Source organism: Rhinolophus sinicus, chromosome 11, assembly GCF_057876585.1.
Source record: "Rhinolophus sinicus isolate RSI-liver-muscle chromosome 11, RSI-T2T, whole genome shotgun sequence".
In the NCBI taxonomy this organism is placed as follows: Eukaryota; Metazoa; Chordata; class Mammalia; order Chiroptera; family Rhinolophidae; genus Rhinolophus; species Rhinolophus sinicus.
In genome coordinates this window covers 20,656,909-20,681,884 of record NC_142511.1, presented here as the reverse complement: position 1 = coordinate 20,681,884, position 24,976 = coordinate 20,656,909, and the positions used below count along the sequence as shown (strand labels likewise).

The following is a 24,976-nucleotide window of genomic DNA, read 5'->3' as shown; positions in this document are numbered from 1 at the left end:
AATCCTTCTCTAAGAGGCAAAGTGGGGCGTTAGGGCATCACTACTCTTGAAGGGGATCATAACTCTCCCTTTGGCAGAGTTCCTCCCAACCAAGCTCCAGTTTCTGCCTCTGGGTGCTCAACGGCACTGCCGGCTCTGATGTTGGCACTCACAGTTATTGATACAAGCTGGCAGGTTCTTAAGAGACTCTTTGTGTGCTAAGTTTCCATGCTTGATACCCTCCCTGGAATTTGCTTCTGAGATTCTGAAGGAACTCCATGTTGAAATTCTCAGGTCATCTTGATGTAGGGAGAAAAATCCTACCAAATGGCATATGTGATGGAATTGGACTTGGTCAAGCCCAACTGCCCAGGCCCTTCTTTAGTACACCCCAGTCAACAGCTGTGTACATGAGAAAGAACTCAGCCGGCTCAGCTCTATCCATAGGCCCTGGCTCTGAGGCAGGCCTACACCCCTCTTCCGAAGCTGTCTGCTGTATAATTCTGAGTAGACAAGCAGTCACTGGAGCCTCATGTTGTAATTCAGAATTCTGCTCTCCAGTGGACCCATGGAGCACGTCTTCTCAATCATCTCTCAACTTTCCTTCCTAACCATCTGAGACATGGCCCTCTTGTCCTGCTTCACATCAGACCTGAAAATATTCTCTCTCATTCTTAGTATGCTAAGGGGCCAGCTCCCTTGGGAAGAACAGAGCAGTTTCCTGTCACAACTTCCTAGGACAAGTAAGTAGGTGAATGGATGAGTGGGTGAGTGGGTGAGTGGGTGAGTGTGTGTGTGTGTGTGTGTGTGTGTGTGTGTGTGTGTCAGAGCGAGAGAGCGAGAGAGAGAGAGAGCGAGAGAGAGAAGAGTACAGGATAAATCTCTGCCTAAGGAAAATAAAATCTACATTTACATTAAAAAAATTTATTTCCTTTCTGTCTAGAGCTCATGTATGCATTCATGCCATTCACTCATTCATGAAAACTTGGCAAGGAGGTAATGTGCAAGGCAGGCAGGATCCCATCCTTTGCTGGATCCTGTGGCACTGGGCTGCTTTGGGAACCCGTATAGGCTGGTCAATTGGATGAAGAGCATTCCACTGAGGCAGCAACGACCACAGGGCCACAGAGCTCTGTACTTGGGGACCAGTCAGTACGGGCTGCTTGGCCTGCCTTGTGGATCTCCATTCATGTCGACTTGCTTTATAACTGACTAGACCCACACGTGGCTGAAATACACCTGGCACGTATAACTTGTCCATTTGCTTATCGCTCACTCGCTCGTTCATTAGTCCATCGCGGTGTGAATCCTTCATTATTTACCTATTCATTTACTCAACAGACCAGGTATCAAGTCTCGTACTATGATGGTACAAATAAAAGTTAGCCATGGGCTTACAGTGCCTTCAGGAAGCACAGCCTCTGGTGGGTATGTTAGGAAGTAAAAGACGTCATAAAAGATGTCACACAGGAGCTTCCAAGCTGGGAGTGAGCACTTTTGGCTGAAGGGACTAGGGAGGTGTCATCGTTTGTGGCAGTTTTGAAAACTTGGTGATCTTTTGATAAACAGGAAAGGAGGAAAGACATTCCATGAGGAGAGGAGGGCATCAGCAAAGAACACCTATGAGAAGATGTGGGGAGAATTCCAGGAATGGGCAGGTATTAGGGCATGGCTGCTGCTAAGAAAAGGAATCTGAGGGTAGAGCATGGAAACAAAACAGAAAGGAAGAAAACCAGAGGTTTTGCGTGTCTTCTTCTATGCTGCGTCCCATATCTGTCCCTGCTGTTGTGTTCCTGCAGCCTCCATCCCCCTGCCCCAGCTGCAGGTCCCCATACTCACAGCGGGATGGTGGCTGATGACCTCACTGGTCTCCCTTCTATTCTATCCATATGAGTTGTGTTCTGCACACCCTCATTTTTTCCTTTTCTTCAAAAATGTGTAATGTGTGAAAGCATGGGTCCTAGAGTCAGACTCTCTGGGTCCACATCCCAGTCCCTTTGTTCATTAGCTGTGTGACCTTGGGCCCGTGACTTAGCTTTCAGCCTCATTTGTTGGTTGGTGAAATGATGACAATAATAGTACATACTTACATAAGACTTACTGTCTGTGGATGAAAAAGAAACAGAGACACAAGGGGTCTCAGTGAATTCATTTAAAGTCACGTAGCTAGTAAGTTGTAGTGCTGGGGTTCAAGCTTACACAGGCTGGCTGCAAAGCTCATGCTCTGAACTTCTACACAAAACTGCCTCTGAGCATGAAGAAAGGCACAGGTTAGAAAACACTTAGCCCAGTGTCTGGCACATAGCTGTTAGTTATTATTGATAAATCCATATTAAGCACCTGCTATATATTCCGTGCAGGTAGGAAGTTCAAAAGATGACCAGACATGGCCCTGATCCTGAAGCACACAAAGTTTGTCAGGAAGACAAACCCCCAAATTGTAATAAAATATTAGCACTATAATTGAGATGTGGTACAGCTACAAGAGCAAAGAGCAAGGGCAAATCAGGGAAGCCTTCCAAGAGGCAGTGTTTTATAATAATGGCCTCAGCTAAAAAAAAGAAAACCACAATAATAACCCCCCAGCCCCCCCACACACAAAAATAAAAAACAACAAGAAAAATTGCTTCCAGTCCAAACACTCTAGCCTGATATTTCAGCCTTTTAACCTCTGAACCCACCCAGGCTGACAATTCCACTCGAGGCTCCTTCTGTCAGCATCAACCCCCAACTCCTGGCAGGCTGGCCTCCTCTCATGCTCTGCACAGTCCTGCCTCCTTTGCTCACACAGCCCTGCCAGTCAGAATGTCCTCCCCTCTCCTGCCCATCACCCTGGGCTCCCCCTCCTCCATGCAGCCTTCCATGACCAACCTCTGCAACTTCTCTGTCTCTGAATTTAGAATCTGACTCCCTGCCCAGTTGACAGGACTCAAATGCACTTTTAAAGTCTTCTTAGGTTACTCATAGAGCTCTGCTTTTTATTTCTTCAAATGAGATATCCCCGTATGCTCCAACTTCAGTTTCTTACATAAAACAGGTCTATAAATACCTGCTGAGAAGCTAATCACACTTGCCCAGTGATCCAGGTTTTATTTTAAGCTCCTTAAGTAAATGTACTAAGAAGTACATGAAGGTTCTCTAGGTGTGGCTGAGGCCCCGGCATTCTGCTGGGATCCATTAGGTGACACGAAGCCTTTTATTATTTTTTTAATGGACTTAATGTTTTTATAACTCAGCAGAGGTGTATCGTGTCATGGAAAGGACACAACTATTAAAGTCAGAGAGAACTTGGCTCAGCCTCACCATGTACTCAACTTGGGTGTTGGGTAATACACTTAACCGCGCTGAACCTCAGTTTCCACATTTGTAATTACTATTGGATTTCAAAATTAAAGCATCCACCAATGTACTGAGAGAAAATGAATGCTGCATCTTAAAGTAAGGTGGCAGACTGTCGGGCAATTTTTCAGAATAGATTCTCAAGATCCAGGTTCATGATTCTTCTACCCTTCATCCTGGGTCTCCGGAGCCAGATCAAAGAAATAAAAGGGTCCAGGAATAACAAAGAGGGGATGTCGTGAGATGTTTGAAGGAGGCTCCTGGAGTGCTGTAACTAAGCCACCTTTCAGTAGGGCCACTTGGAAAGCTTGAGATGCATGCCCTGGACTGCAGGGGACAGAGTAGACTGGAAAATCCAGAAGACAGGAAATCCGGAGGGTGGTGGGTGAGTTCTTAGGAGGCAGAGTGAAGGCAGGACCTTGGGAAGTCACTGAAACGCCCCCTTCCCCCTCACCGTGGTGGGGGTCGGCTGAGGATGTGAAGTGCTTCCTTGCACCAGATCCAGATGTGGACCTCAAGAGGCTGAGCTGGCCTGGAATCATTTAAGACCTGTCCAACAGGACCCCCTGGAGGTAGGATTGGGACTTACTGTGAACATCTATGAGGAGGGAAGTGCTGGAAAATCAGGGCTGAGGGGAGAGTGGCAGGAAGTAGCTCCTAAGGACCCAGCCTCAAACAAAGCAGAATCATCAACCAGTTCAGAGAGCATGAGGCTATCTTGTGACAATTCCAGTTCAGGTGAGAAAGGACGTCTCTGACCCTTCCCCTCGTCTCCCCTTCCTCTGAAGGGGTCAGTAACAACGATGGATGGAGTGGGGGAAGAGAAGTGAGAAAAAGAAACACACCTCCCACCCCTCATTGCTGCAAGTGGGGTGTGCAGCCCGCCCAGGCTGAGGAAGGAGAATGATCTGTGCTTCAGCCACGTTCAGAGTTTGACTTCTGGTTGGGAACTGGGCACTATCATCTGAACTGAGACTGTGTTTGAGACTCAAGGGTCTCTGTATTATCCAACCGTGAGCTGTTGAGCTATGCAGCCTGCCTGAGACGTCGTAGGCAAAAAGCATAGTGACAGACAAAAAAAAAAATGCGGCGCCTTGATTCTATCTCCCAGCACACTGGTTGGGCCAGACCAGGCTGAGGACTGCTGTTCTTACATGCACATGTTGTCACATGAAGTGAGGGCCATGACTCTGCATGGTTCAGGATCGGGCTTATCACACAGATCTGGGGGGGTTATGGTTGTTGCTTCTGGGGACCGAATGATAACTTCTTGATCACATAATTAAAAAACAAACAAACAAACAACAACAACAACAAAATCTGGGCGTCAACTCTCAGATACATGGTTCAGCAGACCATTCTTTCTAAAATCCTGGGGTCAGGTGGCCGGTTAGTTCAGTTGGTTAGAGCATGGTGCTAATAACACCAAGGTTGCTGGTTCGATCCCTGCATGGGCCACCGTGAGCTGTGCCAGCCTTATAAAAAAAAAAAAAAAGTCCTGGGGTTCTTTCAGGGAATGAAGTCTCTTTTCAACCCAGGTGGCTCATGGGTCAAAAGAAGGTGAGAACTGCTCCACTGGGGAGCCTGCTGGCTCATTTGCCTCTGCCTTCCAGGAGATGCAAGCACAGTCATCGGAAACAACATCCGAAGCTGGTCTGATGAAAACAGGGTGCTGTGAGGAGCTGGCTCTTGGTCAGAAGCCCTGGGATGCTCCTGCCACCCCTAGCTCATTGTGGCCCTGCCTGAGCATTCAGCGGGGACTAGAGCTTTGCAGCCTCTTCTGGCCTGGAGGTCGGTGACAAGAACTGTTCAAATCTTTACCTTCCTCACTGCTTTCTATGCATGGCCTCCTTCAGTGGTGGACTCCAAGGTACCTGATGTCACAGAGCCTCTAGGGGATAGAAAGGGGTGGAGGGGGACATACAGAGATGGAAGAGGGACAAAAGATTTTTCCTTTTTTTTTTTTTTAAACAGGTGCTTAGGAAATTAATTAGAGCAAATGATCACCGAGTTGTCTGAATTCCTATTCTATTTGGTGCATGCCGGGTCTGGTGGGAAAAAAAGGGGAATTTTAAATAATTTTGGAGTTATAACTGATGTAATTAGGTGCTCAGTGAACACTTAGCATCGAGCTGTGCTTATTAAAATTACTGTTTTAATCAGAACATTGCCGGCGAATCATTAATAATACAATGGCTCGATTCCCTGGAACTCTAATTAGACCTGGACTTTTAACCACCTGAGCGTAATCTGGCTACGCACCGTGGGTGATGCATTACCATCGCAGGGCCTGCGGGGATGGGGCATCTATACTGCTATTTGGTGACGGCCCAGATGTTTCATTTTGGAGTGTGAGAGACTGGTGAGGGGCATAGGGGCACGGATGCTGAAAAGGGGAGCTGGAAGTGGAGGGAATCGGCCAGGGGCCCTGGGGTGGGACGTCTTCAGGAAGAAAAGGCAGGAGACACTTGTCCAGCTGCTGCAGGCTAGACCTGCTAGATGCATTGTTCTGCAGAGGAACAACAAAGCCATGATGTCACAGAGCCAGCCAAAGGCCCTGCGTCAGGGTGCTCTGCCTTCACTTGGGCCCGCTCCTCATCCAAACCAAACACACATCTAGGAGGGGACAGTGTTAGTCCCTGCCAAGTCACTGTACATCAGAAATCGGATCGATCAGGCACTACGTGATAACTAAAGGTTAATCTGGTGAAGGGCTGAGGCCACTTCTTAATTTTCCTGTCCTGTACTTTGTGTTACCCTAAAGAGAGACCATGAGATAGGCTGCGTTTTTCCAGAATTTTCTAATCCTTAGGGACACAGCTAGGTCCAGAGCTGGAGGGAGGCCAAGTGGACATGTGGGTGTCCCCTGAGATGTCTGTGAGCTGGTATTTAGGTGGTGGTGGTGGTGGGGGTGTCATCACCCAGTTCCTGGATATGAGCACAGACTGTGATTTCTCTGCTCCTTCAGTTGGTGGCACAGTGTCAGCAGCACTGATTTGGCCCCCCTGGGCGTGGGGGTGGGGGTCGGGGTGGCGGTAGAGTCCTTGGATAGATTCACAGGGGTGGCCGAAAGCAAAGTAAATGGAAACATGCTGTCTGACCTCCTAGGGCTGGCTAACTAGTTGGAAGGACAAAACAAAGATGTGAAAAAGAGATTTAGGGCACTTAAAAGGCAGATATTGGGAAGCGAAAATTAAGCTGGAGCCAGACAAGGGCATGTGGAGTTAAGTGGTGATCAGAGTTTGATGGGATTAATCAGAGACGGGGTAAAGGCCTTCCGAAGGAGGACTGTGGGGCCAGACTTCATCTGCTGAGGTGTAGGGAACCGGAGGCAGGCAGCACATGCTGTGTCTCTCATTAAGCATTCTTCTGGCTGCTACTGGAGGCCTTCCAGCAATGGGACTGGACTCTCTGAGGCTCCCTTTCTTGGCCACCTCCAACCAACACAGCACTTCTGTGCAATTTGAAACAGGCACTTCCTCTAGTGCATGGCTTGGTAAGATGAGTGAGCACTTGGTTTCCGCCCCCACTTGCCCCTTAACCAGATACGCCTTTGTGCAGTCCACAACCTGAACCGCCGTATCTGGCAACACTGATGCCCCAAGTCTTTAGGGAAATAAGGAGTTAAAATGTGTGGTGTGGGCCGACCAGAGTTCTAGCTGACCCAGAGACAGAAAATTTTTGCGTTAAAAATTGTGACTCTTAGAAGCTCTTTTGGGGATGTGGATTTCAGATAAGGTGGGAATCGAGGGTGGGCTGAGGAAGAGGGAAGGCTCCAGGGAGGAGGTGGGGCTTGAGGAGGGGCAGGGTGAAGTGTCCTGGGCAGCGAAACATCATAAGCCAAAACAGAGACAATGAGATTTGGAGTGTGCTCTGGGGACAGCAAAGGACACAATAATGGATGTCCCCATTTAGATTTTGTTTCTTCCTTGTGAGTAGACATTTTAACCAAGAATTTTAAAAGTAAAACAACTCTAGGCCACCCTCAGGGAAAACTAGCCCAATGGAAGAAATTTTCTATGAACCGACCACTCCGGGAGGGAGGCAGCGTTCCATCACTGGGAACTCTAAGCAAAGACTAATATCCACCATGAGTGAGAAGGTGAACTCAAGAGGCGCCACCCCCCCCAACTCCAGGGTCATCTTGGGGAGAGGGCCTGGAACGCAGGGGTGGGCAACAGCCCCTGTGCTTTGGAAACAATTAGTTAGGCCTCAACTCAAAAATTCTTGGGCTTCTGAGAAAAGAATCTATGAATGATAGCCCCCTGACACACACACTCACCACCACTCCACACACTCACTCTTGTACAAACACACTCATGAACACAAACACACATTCATACCGTACACTCACATGCCACAGCAACACACGGACACCACCACACACTTCACACGTGCTCACATCACATGCTTACACTGATATCCCACACACATATTCATGTCACATACACTCATAACACACACATGTTCCTGCCACACTCATCGCCCCTCCCCCCTCCCCACCAGAGCCTGCACGCAATTGTGAGAAGAAAACAGCCATGGGTAGCTGTCTCCCTCTGCCTGGTAGTGAAGAAGGATTAGGGCTGTCCAAGATTAAACAGAGGAGTCAAAAATGACAAACAGACTTCTAAACAGGATTAGAGAGTCTTAATGAAAACCATAATGAATAGAACAGCCATACAGATATCATCCATAAATGGCCATAAATATCAGACCAACCGATGAGATCTTAGATACTGCAATTTTGAACCCCATCGAATTACTTCTGTTATAATTTATCAGTAAATAACCAAATCCAGCCTCATATTTAAGGTCCTTTCGTGCTTCGCAGAATAGGCTGTGAGGCCAGACAGACCTGGGTGTGGACTCCGGTTTTGCCCTGATAAACTTGGGCATGTTGTGCGGCTTGTTTGCGTCTCAGTTCCATCATCTATAAAATGTGGATAATCATTCCCTAAATACACACTAATGGATGTCCCCATGAAGATTAAATTAAGTCCTGGACAACTCTAATAATAATATGTAATACTAATAATTTGCTATCACAGTTATGATTAATTTTCACTATCTCTTGTCCCCTCCCCTTTCAGCTTTTTGGGGTCAAGGAAAGCCCATTGGCTGGTGCAATCACTAGGGAGAGAAGGAAAAGGAGGAGGGAGATGTAAGGCACAGTCGAAAGCAGGAGACTGAGGCAGGAGAAGGGAAAGGCAGAGAAAATGAGGAGGGCGGCAGAGCCCTTGGCCGTCATAGACTGGCATCATCTGGCCTGAGTGCCCATGCCTTCTTGGGTGGGGGCTACTGGAGGAAGGAAAGGTTTTGGAGCAGCCACACAATTATGGCTCAGCCTTCCTAAGATTTTTTAAATAATAGCTTTATGGAGACATAATTCAATTCACATACCACAGAATTCACCCCCTTAAAGTGTATGAGTCAATGGTTTTCAGTATATTCACAGAGTTGTGCAACCATTACCACAATCAATTTTAGAACATTTTTATCATCCCCCAAAAGAAACTCCATATCCATTAGCAGTCACTCCCTCGACTCCCCTCCCCAACTGCTTCAGCCCTAGACAACCACCAATCAGCTATGAATTTGCCTATTCTGGACATTTCATGTAAACGGAATCATACACTAAGTGATCTTTTGCGGCTGGTTTCTTCCACTTAATATTATGTTTTCAATGTTCCTGATGTTGTCGCATATGTTAGTGACTTCTTAAATTTCTTAATTCAAAGCCAAGAAGGTGAAGGAGCAGAGCTTATTAAACTCACACATCAGCAATGTCATAAATCATGGAAACCGTCCAATTGTTCTCCATAAGAAATCTCACTGAATCGGGTCAGGCACTAAGTTATCGACTTAGAGACCAGGCTGTTGGAGTCTTCATTTTTGCCACTGGGAAACCAAAACGCAGTGAAATGACATGTTTTTCGACTGTGTGCTTTTTGTACCCTCCATGTGCTTCTCACAAAGAAAGAAAAACAAAATAGGCTCCAAGTGTAAGAGTCTCTTGTCTATGGTTTTATGATTTAGATTTAATGTTAAGAGACAAATGAGAGTCTCTCGGTATTCTGTCCATATGTCTCTCTCTTACCTCTTAAAAGTGACAATTCCCAACTCTACTTTTACAACATAAAAGGATGACTCTCCTCTAATGGTTATCTGTCATTGTTTATGTTTAAAGTAATTTTTTATGTTAAGACTGTAGCATTATGAAGCAGGAAAGCAACACCCCTGGGCCAAAGGCAGTTCCTGAAGTAGGAATGGCTTATAATCTGGATTGAAAAGGACTAGGCTTTGTATCAGTCACCTTTGCTTTATAACTGACGTGAGGTGTGTCTCTTAGGGCAGCTATTATGAGAGTTTCAGGAACGACCGGGCATCTATTCCATCCAGTTGACCCCAGAGACAGAAAATTCTTAAAGACTAAACTGTGTGCGCAGCTGCACTCTCTGTATTAATGCCCACCATCACTACCCTGTGACTGCTAGATGTTAGTCTAGGGCCACAGGTAAAGAAATTGAACTTTGTGCAAAATGGAACCACACATACCACTGACTAATACTTATGCTTCAGGCAAAACTGACTGAAGAGGGTTATGTGAGGTCTTCCTTATGTCCTATAAGTTGCAATACGGATTTAGCTTGAATTACAGGGAGAGAAAATTGTCCACAGTCAGGCCAAGATAGTACTAAAAACGCCAGCGTCCTAAGATGCAGGCATGGTGGCAGTGGTAGCAACCATTCTAGAGACCCAGGGAAGAATGCAGATAATGCGGAGTGACCATGAAGTTCAGGTATGATTGCTGGTCACTTCCCATCCAGTGACCAGTATCTCTCTGGTCATTTCAATGAATACTGTGAGAGTCACAGAACCAAATTTATTTTTAGAGCTAAATCTATGTGAAAATGGAACAATAACAATACCAAACAGCCTGTCCTATAGGGCCCTCTTTCGTGAAATAAAGTGATATAATGTTGCCACACTTAAAAGGCCAAGCATTGTTTTTTAACAATGCCCAAAGAATCTCATTGAATTTGGACACATGAGGACAGTATCAACTACTATCATAACATGTGAAGTGCTTTGCCCACCAGTGAGGACTGCCCTGGGACCGGAGGAGCAGTGTAGGTGTCCTGTGGCTACTGCCCGGAAGTCCCATGCTCTGCAGAGGGCTGCTGTCCACTGCTCAGCATTTCTCTCATTCCATCTAGCACAGAGGAGGCGTTGGGCACATTCACGCAGCCCTACAGTTCCTCTCTCTGTTGCAATTTACTCCTTAGTGTATCTTTGGCAAATAAATAGATGATCCCAGGTGAGGGAAATAGGATTCTGGAAAAAGTGCGGTGACTAGAATTTTCTCCATTAATCTGGCATGCTCCAATTTGCACTATGAGCATAAATTTGCATGTTGAGTTCTAGAGGCTGGAACTCGAAGAATATTAGATAAAATAAAATTAATTCTTATAATCCTCTGTGATGATATTCAAACCCAATATTCTCAGCTTGGCACACAGACTAGGTTTGCCTGCCCTCTTTCCTCTGTGCTTTCCTATTAAAATTATTTTCTCAAGCACTGAGTTCTGTCCATACAATCAGTGTTAGGAGGGGACAGGTATTTCCAAACAGCATCTGAATCTCCTAGTAGCTTAGAGCCTAATAGGGGAGATACCAAAGGCGTCCTCGGCAGATACGTAGTTTCTATCCTAAGTTAAAGAAGCTCAGAGAGCACAATTCATTCTGATTGGGGTGAAGTGAGATGGTTCTGAGTTCTTTTGGGGTATAAGAGGCAAGGACACACGGAGGCGGTAGCAAGCAGACACTCTTGACTTTCTACTCGTTCAAAATACCTGCGTGGTTCTCTAGCCTACAATCTGTTCCCGCTCCTTCTAGGGAGGTTGTTAATGGAAGACAGAGCTCCTTGAGATGAGATGGCTGAAGGCTGAGCCCAGCAGGCCTCAGAGACTTGAGAAAAGCCCAGGACTATGGGTAATTTGCTGGGTGGGCCTGAAACCATGAGTGTGGCCAGCCCAAGGCAGAGAGCAGGATGCCAGTTTAGCCTGACTTCCTGCCGAAATCTGCTAGGCCTTGGGAAGCAATCTTGACGCCAAGTGGTGGCTTGGCTCTTTCTGGCTCCTCCATGAGCTGAGGCTTTACCTGTGGTTCTGGAGATGGGATCCATCATGGAATATGGAATATGTGGGCTTCCTTTTCTTGGGGAAATAAAACCGACTTCCTGTGTACCAGTTTCTAGTGGTTAGTGAGCTAACCACTGCCTGACATGGCTAGGTCCGTGCCAGGACAATTTCAGATCTTGTCAAAAAAGTTGCTGCTGTTGAATTTTTGCTGTGTGCCCAGCACTGGGCTCAGGGCTCTACATAGAACGTCTTGTTTAACCCCTGCAACAACCTGATGAAATCGAGTGTATCATTATCAACAGTTTTTCTAGAAGGAGACTGAGGGCCTGACGAGATGAGATAATATAATGGAGGTCAATTTAGTAAGAGGTAGAGCCAGGATTCTGGACGTGCTCATCACAGAGCCTGTCCTTGCAAGTAGGCCTCCCAACAGCCAGCAGGTAACGTGGAGCAGGAGCAGAGCAGGAGCATGTTCAAAGGCTGTGGCTCCCCCTTGCCTGCCCTGCCTTCCTGGGGAGCCAGACGCTCTGCTTTTGGTCTCTCCCTGCTACTTCCCTCCCCTCCCCACCTCCAGAGCACTCCTGGAAGGAAGCTTATGAGAAGAGAGGCAGGCACACTGTGTCCTGGGCCTGGGGACAGGTGACCTTTCCAACTCAGCACCTTTATAAATCTTACCTAATGAAGTTAAGGGGAACAAAGAATTAATGAATAAATGAACGTTAAATCACTCCCTGCAGAAAATTGGTGCTGACAGTGTGGGCCAGGAAGAGAGCTTGGAAAGCAGGGCTGACTGGCACAAGAGGCTTTTAAAATTCCTTTCCCCATATTCGAGGGAACTGCAAGTCTGGTCCAGTCTGAGACGGGCCATGAAGGCTTTGGGAAGTCCAAGGCAGATGGCCTGAAGGTGATGGAGGAAGAAGCCACACTCTACCTGGGGTCATTTTTATCAGGAGCTGATTTGGGGGCAATGCATATATATGCACATACACGCACACCCCTCCTACCGCCAATGAAGACACGGATAGTTTCGCTTTGCCTGGCTCATTCCTGGCCTCCTGGGACCTGTGTGGCATGTCTTCCTGTCAGTACCCATTTTTTTAACCATCTGTGTCTCCTTGTCACCACCCCCAACTGCCACCCCACATCCCCTGGGGCTGAGGGGCCATAGGTGGATGCTGGCTGGGCCCAGGGAGGAAGGAGAAAGAAAAGCAGCAGGCCAACCAGCCAGGAGGTGATGCAGGACTGGTAGAGGTTGAGGGGAAATGGATGAAAAAGAGGAGACACGGGGTAAAAGCTCCAAGGGCAAAATCTGGGATGAGGGGCTGGGAGAAACGTCTGCTCTTCAGGGCAATGCTGCTGACTTGCTGAGTAACTCTGGGGCAGGTCGCTTGCCGGCTGCAGTTTACCTCCCTAGTGAAATAGGAATGGGAGGAGTCTGTGGACGAGGATCAGGAGCAGAAATCCTCCCTGGTGGGAGCACCACGTAGGAAAGATCAATAATTCTGGTTCCGCCTCCGCTTTGTGCCCACAGGTTTTTAAGAAAATGATCCTGAAGACAGGGCGGCCCAGAGGGAGCAGCGTAGCTGATGGGGCACGGGAGGCAGGAAGCCAACGCTGCTCTGATGAGGGTGTGGGCTGGAGGGGGGTGGGCAGAGAGACCTGGAGCCAAGAGCTGACTGGATCAACCGGTAAATAAAAGGTCACAGTGATGTTTCCAGGCTCCCAGGGAGAAGCAGACAGTGAGCTCTGCTGACGGCAGGATCTGACAATTGGCAAATGAGCCTCTTCAGTTATCTGTTTCCCTTCCTTACTCTTGTCTCATAAGACAGAGGCTAGAAACAGATGCAACTGGCAGATGACAGAAGGATGAAAAATGGGCAGCATGTTAGGGGCTCAGTGGCAGTGAGATGGGGAGCTCACGAGTCAACCAGGGGGAAGGAACAGGGCTTAGCTGGGGCCGGTTCCGGGTTTGGCGCTTCCTCTGTCCAAGGGATTAGCTACTGAATCTTCTCTGCAACCCTAGAGGGCAGGTATTATCGTTATCCCCACTTTCCAGAAGAAAAAACTGAGGCCGAGAGAGCATACTCCAGGCCCTACTAAAGAGTGGCTGAGCCAAGATTTGAATACAGACCTAACTGCCTCCAAAGATGAGCTCTCTGCTTTACCCTACCCTGTCATAGTTCTCTCTTTTCTTGTTTCCCTTCTTCCCCTCCCTCTCTTATTACCCTTCAACAAGTGTCTATTGAGGCCAAACATTGTGCTGTCTCCTGGGGAGACAGAAGCAGTCCAGACAGGCAAGGTTTCTGCCGTCAATAAATGCTGTTGAAATGACCGAATGTAAGAAATGGTACATACTCTCTTTCCCTCATCCCACGAACCTGAGATGGGCAGAGGATTTCATGCAGTCAGAGACGTGGCTGTCCTGAGGGGGACTGGACTGGCCTGACCACAAAGGGCCCCAGCCCTGCCATCTTTTTCCTTAGACCCATTGCCTGTCCTGGGGGCCTGCTGGTGGGCTCGCTGCCAGGGAAGGAGAAACACCGAGAGCTGGGTGGGTACTTGTTTTCTCCCAAGTCCTATGTTGCAACAGCAGGGGATGAGGACCCTGACGCACCCTATCTTTGGGCTGAGGCTGCTTTCATTTCAGTAAGGGTCAGTGGGTTAAGTCCACCTGAAGCCTGCTTGCCTGTGTGCTACGAATATTCTGTGAGGGTTGACGCCTCCTAATGCTTGCCTTTAGCTCCAACAGTGACAACATTTGGGGAATATGCTCTGAATATGCTGAACTCTTTCGTGCCTCCATGCTGCCCTTCACTGGAGAAATGCTCCTTTGAGTTTTATTCCACTTGGTGAAATACATTTCTTTCATGATTCACCTTCCTCGACTAACAAGCTGTTGGGTGGCACCCTCTCATGCATTTCCTGCGCCCTGCATACTGTATTGTCATTCACGGCTGACTTTTCTGTTTTCCTCATGTACGTCTGATTTTGTGAAGACAAGCTCTGTGCGCCCAATAGGTCCTCAAAGGTTGTTTGATGAATTACTCCGGTGGCTGAGTGGTTAAGTAGACATTGTTCTCAGCTCTGTCCATTTTTCTCTTTCCAATCTTCCTTCTGCCTGACTCTCATCTCTTCCCATCTCTCTCTTCTCATCATTAAACATTACTTGAGGAACAGCGGCTGAACCCAGAGTGCTTGCTAAGCCACTGACAGCTGAGGACACAGCCAGTTCTCCTCTGACCTGGTGCAAATTTCAAACCCTAACCTTTGCAGAGATGAGGAGAGGGAATAACAGGAGGGGAGTGAGGAAGGTTACTTCGTGCAAAGAGGCAAAAGTTTGGAGAATTTATCTGTGTAGCATGCAAACTATGACATGAAGACTGACTGAGGCGTTGGGTCCCTGAGCTGAGTGGGCTACAGAAACATCAAAGGGCCAGCTGGAAAAATGCAGCCAAGTGGGGCTCTGAAAACAGAGCAAGCCCTGAGGAGAAGGAACACGGACCTGCTTTCCTCCAGTGACTACAGCCCTGCCTTTTAGTAGGAAAGAGCCATATTAGTGGAGACACCCCCGAACACACAAGCTTGCCCCATCTCACTCATCCCCACACGCCCCTGCTCTCACAAGTGCATGCACACTGCACCCGGGTCACCTTCTGAGTGTTGTGCATACAGCTACTGTTTGAAACATACTCAGGGCTAGAAAGAATGTCCCAGGTGTCTTGGCTGCAGGGGGCATTCAAATACAATTTATAGATGGGGAAACTGAGGTTCCAGTTGGCATTAACACAGCTGCAGTGGTTGAGACGCATTGATGATTAGTCGAAGGCAGAATCCTAACTGATCACTCCCTTGTCACTCTCCCATCACCCCTATGCCATCCCTCCGCCAACTCCCTGACAGCTCAGTCACATTCTAAATTTCATCTCTAGGACCAGCCCCAGAGAGAAACCTTGTCCGACAGACAGCATATGTGGGCGGCTGGCCAGAACTCACAGGCAGTGAGGAAAAGCCCCCCAATATTTCTGTAAACCAGCACAGCTGGTCACTTCTGGCTGAGGAGCTCAGAAGCTTTTCTCTGGAGAAACTGACCGATGTTCAGCTTCCCACCTCACAGAACCCTGTGTGCATGGAACCTCTTCTGGATAAAAGACCCAGGCCATTTGTGTGAGAAACCAGCTGGAGTAGAGACCAACTCCTTTCCCCTCCCACCCGGGCACCCAGGACCCCGCCCCACATAGAAAGGATCCTCAAGTCATCTAATGCCTAACACCCACCCACACTCCCTCTTTCTCTGGAGGGGACCATGCAGTACGGGCTGGGCCATGCACCTCAAACTTCACACTGTGCTTGCTTCTTTCCAAAGGTTCACTGACTTCCTCTTTCCTCCCTCCCCCTCCCCTGACGCCTGGTGCCTGTCTTGGCACCTCTGAAGCTGTGTCTTCACATCACAGTAACCGTCCTAGTCATCAGCAGATGGAAATAACTTTTCATGACGGCTCCTCTGATGTTGCCATCTTTTGTGTGGATCAAAACAACAAAACGCATCAGACACTCATGTCTGATTGAAGGCTAATTGGAAATCCAAAGTGGCACTAAATGTTATGGGCTAAATAAAACACATTCAATTACAGAAACTCAACACAGGGAGCATGAGGGAGAACTCTGGAGCTAAAAACCAGGCTGAGAACTTCTGGGGTGTCGCCATGGGGCCCTGGGACTGGATAAGTAAGACTCAAGACGGCAAGCACAGAAGCTTTTTGGAACCCAAGAACCCGTGGTTGGCGCCAGCCTCTGAGCCAATCCCAGTTTGTCTGGTTCACACCTGGAGTTGCCCCCAAGTGGCTGAATTGGGCCTTGGGTGCAATGCCTCTCATGTGTTCTGATCTGCTCTCCTCGCAAAGGCTTGCCTTTGCCAGATAGGCTGAGCTGTGCATAAGGGTAGAGATGTGCAGGGGCGTCATGACGGCACCCACTGAAGTTCCTGAGTGGGTCTCCTTGGTGTTGGGGGAAGGCAGGCAGGGCAGGAGCTTTGCAATCAAACAGACTTGCACCTCAACCTGGCTCTGCCTCTTATGAGTTATATGAGCGGCCTTACTCAGGACACCTAACCTTGCTGAGTCTTCCTCTTGTATCAAATGGGGGTGATGATACCTATCTTTCAAGGTTGTTGTATTGAGTCAAGATAATGCTCGTGAAGTGCCTGGCTTGCTGCATAGGACAAACAGCAGCAGCAACTTCAGCCACGGCTCTCTCTCCTACTCCACTCGGGCCATCAGAAACAGTTCCTGTGACTGTTCATGTAAGGCCCAGGGCAGTGTTCACTTTCCTTTATTGGTTATTTAAACAAAACAGTGCACTGCTCCAGTTTCCGTGCCGGTGTTAAGTGAGGAGTTGTGAGTGCTGGTCTCCTGGAGCCTTGAAGGCCGCCTCTGGACCCTTCTTAATTTGGAGCTGGGTGGAGAGGGAGCAGGAGGAGAGGTGCCCTCTGCTCCCATGAGGCCGCCAGACGGCACCTATCAGGAAACCGAGGTGTGGATTTGGCTTCAGAAGTGTGGGGTAGAGTCCAAGCTCTGACGTTTGCCAGCTTGGTGGCCCTGGGCAAATTACTTAATCAGATTGAATTTCAGTGTTCTTATCCGTAAAAAAAGCAAGGACAATACCACTTATCTCAACCTAAGGATTGTTGTAGTAGCTGAGGCCATGTTTGTAAACTACAATAAGAGAAACATGACCTAAATGTTAGTTAGCTGATTTCAACACATCTTAAAGAAGGTAGAGCTGAGAGGCAAGGCAGGATAGTTAAAATATTTTTCTTTTTTAGGTATAGCTATATGCAGAACATGATCTGTAGGGCTTGGCCTGGTGATTATGTGTAGGGGCACAGCCATAGAAATATAATTACTACAACTAACATTTATTATGCAGGTAACATGGGCCAGGTCTTTTTCAGAGTGCTTGTTATGTACTTATTCATTTAACTTAATCCTAAAGCAGATCTCATAATTATGCCTATTTTGCAGATGAGGACACCGAAGCACAGAGAGAGATAAAGAAACTTGCCCAAGGTCACACAGCAGTCAGAGCAATGTTAGAGCCAGGACTGAACCCAGGCCGACAGGCAGAGTCTAGCGCCCCTGCTCCTCGTGGGGTCAGGAAGCTGCCCATCATCAATCACTGTCTGCTTCTTCATAGTCTAGCTTGGTAGACCCTCCCTTCTCAAGAGTCACTTCTCCCTCAGGTCTCCTGTCTTCATCTATACAATAAAGGGCTACTCTTCATGAGATCATCTCTGACGCTTAACCAGCTCTGGATTGCTATAGTCCAAGAAAAGGTGAGTCCTCTGTCTGAGGGAACCCCCAAAGGAGGGACAAGGACAGGTACCTTCCTGTCTGGTATGACTCACTTCAATCGTTGAGCACATGGTACACCTCTGCTATGGCAGTGCTGACTTTATATTGTAATATATCTACACACCATTCTTCCTGCCTGAATGTGACCTCTCTGAAGGCAGGGATTCTATTTTATTTATCCCTACACAAAAGCACAATTACCAGTATGGGGTGTTGTATTGAAAAGAGCAGAAAGAAATCAACAAGGTACCTACCGTGTTTCCCCAAGAATAAAATCTAACTGGAAAATAAGCCCTAGCATGATTTTTCAGGATGACATCCCCTGAACATAAGCCCTAATGCGTCTTTTGGAGCAAAAATTAATATAAGACCCAGTCTTATTGTTGGGGATACACGGTATCTTCAGGGCATCCCTATTTAATGGTATTTGCTAGCCTATTACTTAGAAAGATTGTCCAACCTATATCTGCATATGCAAATGACTTGTCAGTGGACAGCTCTATGCATTATACATGGTAGACACTTAAAGGTCTATTGAATGAATGAGTCTATGTATGCAAATGTATGCAAATCTTTCCTTATTTTAATTTGACCCTTGGGACAATCTTCAGGGACTCTCTGGAGCCCAGGTTGTTTTAATTTTTTAATTGAAAGTCTTTTAACACAACCAGTTTTCTTTCTGGCCTGTGTTGAGTGAAGCTATTGTTAAATTGGGGAAAAATGCTGGGCTGGACATTATTTAGGATTAATTCTGGTTCTTCTGGTAATTAAGAGGATGCCCTAGGCAAGGGCCTTCCCTCTCTGGTCATCAGTTTTCTCATCTTCAAATAGTGGGAGGAAAAATAAATAAATACATAAATAAATACATAAATAAATAATATAGAAATACATAAATATAAAACAAGTGTGGGGGTGTTGGGGTTCCTTCTGATATTGAGGCACTATGATTTCCTATCTCTCAGTCGTGGGAACATCATTCTGGGCAGTCAGAGTGTCAGCATTCAGAAATACCTACCTAGAAAGAGAAATGAAATCCCTTGCCAAGGCTTAGAGAGTCTCCAGCCCCCCTGCTCATTTAGAGAAATGAGTGTTTTTGGCACCAGTTCTCCCAGCCTGGGCATTGTGTTCAATCATTTCTTTCCAAACCAAAGGATTTTAAAATAAGAAGCTGGAGTTTTCTTTCTTAAATACAACAAGCCAAATGTCTGATTAATAGGGTGGGTTTGCATTTCCTTTCCCTCGTGTGAAAATATTTATCAAAAAGGCTCCAATAAGAATATTAATAGCCAAGGAATCAGCTCCCTGTCAGCCTCTTTGAAACTGGGGAAAGACAGAGGGAAAATCCAAACCCCCGACTTGGAGTGGCCACTGTTCCCTGTTCCCCCTCCCCCAGGAGGGAGGATTCCGCCCTTCTTTTGGGAAAGGCACTGAGATGTGCACTCAGCTCCTGGCCCACGTTGGGGTCCTGCGTCCTTAACCAGAAACACATGTGCATCAAAGGCTTGGATTGAAAGTGACACATTTGAAAACAAAAGTGCAGCAGAAATTCGCTTATCCTCACTTTCCTAATCTGCAAACTCTGTAATTCTCCCCAAAGTCCCTCAGGCTCCACTCCAGCCCCTGCCCCCTCACATTCTCTCCTCCCTGTGGCTCAGCCCAGGCCTCCCAGCCCAGGCAGCAGGCAGGGCTCCTGTTACTGAGACTTCCACCGCCTTGTAAAAATATACCTTGGCACACTCGGCCTGCGCCCTGGGAAGCTTTATCGCCTGGACTAAACAAATGTGCACAATCAAAATAATAGTCTGAGCTGTCAAAATAAATGAGCAGGGGACATCTGGAAGCATCGTTCCCATATTTTTTCTCTCCTTCCTCAAGTCTTCACATGTCTTTAGGGCTTGGCCATTCAGTGGCTTTGGCCACAGGTAGGAGACTTACTACTATCATATCACAATAGTCCCTTTGAAAATGCTTCTTATTTTTTACCCTAGGTCCAAGTTTATAGTTGACAGGCCCACCCCCAAACCAAGGAAACCAAAATCGATTCTCTGGTGAAGCTGGCTGGACACTGCTGGTACGGCACGTGGAGGGGTCTGGTGTATTCTTCCCCACCCTGCACAGGGTCCTCACCCAACGCATGGAACTAGGGGAGGGGAGTCTGTCCTGCACTTGAGACCTTCAGAGAAGGGTAACTTCACAATCTTTTCAAATAATTTTTGTTTCTAATAATGCCCAAAGTTCTTCATGCCCCTTAAATGACTTAAAGTGGGGTGGTTAGAAAGTCAGTCTCCTGTAATCCACGCAGGTAAGTTTCCTATTGTCCACTGCCCTGCGTACCAAAGGTGGACCACCCAGGAGGACTCCTTCTGGGTAGGCTGATGCAAAACTGCCACAGGAGCTCTGAGAAACACAGGAAACCGTGGATTTATCTGCCTCGAGCCTTCTTTCTCAAAGTGTGCCCGTGGGCCTCACGCCTCACAATCACCTGGGGTGACTGGCCGCAGAGAGGTAAAGAGGTGGGTGGAAGAGAGAACTGTGACTTCTAAGGCTAAGTCATAAAAAAGGCAATAAAGTTGCTACCTAACTCTTATAGCCCTGAGGTGCCATGTATGCCATGAGCTGCCATGCTCCCAAAAGCTGACTATCTTGAGGCCACCAAGAGGAAGTCCAAGACACGGGGAGAGGCCTTACCTAAGTTCCCAGCTGTCCGACATGTGAGAGGAGTAGCTTCCAGACGATTCTAGCCCCTACTCATTCTAGGCACCCCGTGCTACTCATGTTGTAGAGAAGAGGAAAGCTCTTTGGTGCACTGCATCTGAATTCCTGACCTGTCTGTGAGCTTCATAAATGGTTGTTTTATGCCCCTACATTTTGAAGTGTTTGGTTATGTAGCAATAAATGCCCAGAAGAGTGTGCCAACTACAGACAAATTCAGGGCCTTCAGAATGGGGGTCTCAGTATCCACTACTTGGAGAATGGGAGACCATCTTTTGCAATGAGTTTGAGACTGGTTTGCTTACCTGGAGAGGACAAAAATGGAAAGCCGAGTAGACAGCCCCTTTCTGGCCTAGTGTCTACACACAGAGCCAGACAGGGCCCTGAGGGTGGGGGGATGACCAGGATTCAGGGTCCCCTCCCTTCTCTCCACAGATGCTGCAGTGCTGGCCTCCTGAGCCTCACATGTGGGCCCAGGGCTGCCTCTGCTTGTATCAAGGGGAGCGAGACTGTTTAGTCTGCTGGGCACATTCCTGGATTTTAAAAATAAATAGCAGATTATGAGCGACTCGGCCTGATGCTGTCATTCGGCCAGGCCAGAGGCTTCTGAGGTGTCCCTTGGGAGGCAGCTGCAGGAACGGCAGGTTGGAGGTGTTTGACTAAGACTGAGAACTCTGTCCCAGCCATAATTTAAGTGGAAATGCTTCTTGCCCTCTTTGGGGTTCCAGAGAACTTCTAATAATACTACTATTAACAACGATGATGAAATCCACTATGACTATTTGAAAGCACTGACTGTGTGTCAGACACGGTGTTAGGTCATTTATGTATGTTCTTTCAATCCTCACAACACTTTCCGTTAGTAGGCCCATTATACAGATGAAGAAACTGAGGTTTAGTGACGTGAAATAACTTTCTCAAAGCCACACGCCTAGGAAGTGATCATGGATTGAATGGAGAGCAGTCTGACTCCTATGCTCCAGATCTTAACCATTGTGCTATATTGCCTCTCCAGACCTTGAAATAGACAGCAGCTCCCAAGCCCCCACCCACCCCCCACACACCCACCACCAGCCTTTTGCTGTTCCCAAGGCCCTTTCTAGCCTGCACACATCCATTCTCCACTGTGACTCCCTTTTTCCATTTCACCCTTCGCTGGATCATTTTATGCCTCTATTCCCTCTGCTAATTCAAACTAATTAAAGTATAAAATAGAATAATTGCTTCCATCCCTGTACTCTTTTCCTATCCACCCTGAGTATGGAGTTAGATTCCCTTTCTGGGAGTGGCCAGCCTGACAAGTTGGGTGGAAACTGGGGCTATTGAGTTTCTTTTCATCTCGCTCAGTTTTTCACTTGGCTCGCTGCCTGACTTTCCCTGGACTCGCTGTCTGACTTCCATCAGACACTGGAGTGGCTTGTACTCACTCCCGTAACATCTGTCAATTCACTGCTGAGGAAGCTGGGTGGACTTTCTAGGGAAGAGCAGGCGGGCACCCTATCAGTGGAGCACCTGGACGATTAACAGCATAGGGGAACCGGTTCCCAAATTTTCCCCTGGGACTGGATGACCTTAGCTCTATTAACAGTCCATTAACTCAACTTGTTAGGCAGTGGCACTAACAACCCAACACTTCTTGCTAATCCTATTCTATTTCTTAATTACATTTAATTAACAGAGAGAGGCGGGGGTAGTCCATGAGCTAGACTGGATTGTTCTAGCTCTGTGGGAAGATGAAAACTTCTCCAGGCAGAACTTGAGACCAGAGACTTGGTTTTACTCTCAAATGATGGGTGACATCACGAATACAATAGGTACCATGTTTGGGGGGTGAGGAAGGGAAACAGAGAGATAAGAGTTGGGGACCAGGTGAAAGTAGGAATTAGAGTTGGCAGCCCTGAGACTTATTATTACAAAGTGAAGTGACGAGAAGCCTCATTCCCGTGATGTCTTATAAAGTCTTAGGTCTTTTAGACAACTCCAAAGTCTTAAGTCACTGCCTCCAAACAGGACACTTATCCATAACCAGTCAGCATTTCTGCCCTCTCTGCAGTGCTCACCCTTTGGGGGAAAAATCCATATAAATACACATGGCCTCATAAACTCTCATTCTAAAAGTTCTTCTTGTGGTCTAACCTCAAGCCTCCCTACTGGTGTTGTCTTCCCAATGCCAAGACCTTAGACAGCCTCTTTAAGATCTGAAAGAGACTGGAGAGAGAGATTTATTCTATCTTTCAGGAGAGAAAACTGAGTCCCTGAGTAGTTAAAGGTCCAGGTCACCCAGCTTGTTAGAGGTGGGACCAGGCCTGGAACATAAACCTTCTGGCTCAGCCTGAGGCCTCCCGGAAGCACCAACCTGCCACTTGACTTCGTTCTCCACTCACAGCCACTACTCTCCTGAGTAATGGAATCGGAAAGCCCGAGAGCTGGAAGGAGCCATATAAAACATTCACCACGGCTATTTGTGTGGCACGTGGGGCAGTGTAAAACAAATTCCCATTTGTCGTCTCTGCCGGGCCACCCTGACCCTTGTCAAACACACTGAGGTGCAGTGACTTGTCTAAGGCCACCTGGCTGTAAAACGTTGAGGTGGATCTCAATACGAAGCTTTGGACTTCAGAGACTCCTTCATTTTCTAAGGGAGGAAACTGGAGCCGTGAGAGTGTCACACTTCTGGTTATAGCGAAAACCACACTGGAACCCAAGGCATCTGACTTCACGTTCACGGACTGTTCTGTTCACACATTAAACAGTTCCCCTTCGGAGCTGTCTGCGGACACTCTATTCCGACCTGTTCAGATTCAGACAGATGGGCCTCCTGAGCTATTCATGGTCCTCATCCCTGGCCCGAGCCCCTGCTGGTCACCTGCCTACCTATTGCTACATGATTTACAGTTCCAGGTGACAGGCCTCAGAGCGCCACCACACATGCCCCTTAGACTTTGCCTACTGTCACAGCTCCACCTGCATAGGGAGCTCCCTGGATTAATATCTCTCCTGACTAGAGACGGCCCCAGAGTTTTCAAGCCAAACTCTTCCTACATCTACTCAGGGTGACCGGCTACTGTGGAACCCCTCGGTCTGGCGCAGGTTGTTACAGGAATTGGCAGCTGAGGCAGAAGGTGAGGATGAAGGAGAGGATGTTTAGAAATAAGCTGTGTGGACACTTGGTTTAGCCAGGGCTCATGATATCAGAGGTGATGCCAGCTATGGTCCCAAGAGGCCATTACAGTCCCCGAAGTCCACCCATCAGCCTCCAGCACTGGCCCGGGCCCTCTCCTTTAGATCACATTTTGAACGCAATTTCAGAAAACATCCCATTTGAGAAAAAGACAAGCAACCGAAAAATACGTGTCTTGACATCTTGGTTTCACTAAGGCCTCATCGGTCCCTTCTGTGTGCTGTTTCTGTTTTTCCACTTCGCTGGGCTCAAGGAACCCAAGAAAGAGCTCTAGCCACCTGGTCCTCAGCCATATACAATGTCTTTTGAAAATGTCATGTATAACGTGGGTCTGTTTGATCCGTCTGACCATCCTTTTACCCACCTGTCCAGGTTGCCATCTATCTATCCATCCCTCTACCTGCATATTCCTGCAGACGTGTCTGGAATGGTGTTCACTGAACGTTAACAACGTGTTACATTTTGGGCAGTAGGGTTTGGGGACTTGTTGTTATTTTCTTTTCCGTATGTACTGGTTGAATCTGTATAGTGGCCATCTACCATTTTTATTTAAAAAATAACCTTTTGTCTATAAGAAAGAATAGGAAGAAAAGACAGAGTATTTCTAGACTTCAACTTCAGGGCAGCAACCAAGTCCCATTCATTTTGATGTTTTCCCAGTACATTGTTCCCAATATATTCCCAGTAATGCTTTTTGGGGATGGGGGGAGGCACCAACTGTTTTATTGGAATGATAGGTCAGTATTCACTTCCAAGACTGTCTTTCCCACGCTAGGTTAGGCAAAGCCCCCTCCAGGTTTATCAAGATCCCATCTGGACCTGTTTATGCCTCAACTGCAGGGGCCACAGGAAAGGAGGTAAGAAGACAGGTGGGTTCAAGAGGATCTGGATGTAATTTGCATACAATTAGCATATGATTTGTGTCATCTATTCTCAAGAAGTAATTTTCAAGTTAGACCTGCATCACTGCTTCCCTTATGCTGTCATGTGCCCATTCGCCTCTTCCTTCCTCCCTCCACTCATCCATCATCCCTGAATTCAGAATTCTTACATTCAACAAGAAAGGAGGAAAAGAGAACCCTGGGCAGGGTGACGCTGATCAAGGTCACCTGGAATCTCGGCAGAGTTTTTTGAGAAGGACACATGACCTGGGCGGCACCTTGTGAAAGCTCCCTGGTCCTCCAGCCCAGCCTCCTTGCCTAGCCTAACTCATTGCCCTCAGTACCAAGAGAGACTGATAGTCCTTTTTCTCCATCTTTGGCTTTTATCTGGCT

The 24,976-nt window shown here is 47.5% G+C and overlaps 1 protein-coding gene across 1 annotated transcript in view; it reads right to left on the bottom strand.

Annotated features, from left to right (window-relative positions):
• PLXNA2 (plexin A2) overlaps positions 1 to 24,976 on the bottom strand; it is a 205,745-nt gene that overhangs the window by 84,753 nt on the left and 96,016 nt on the right. The gene's annotated exons all lie outside the window — the stretch shown is intronic.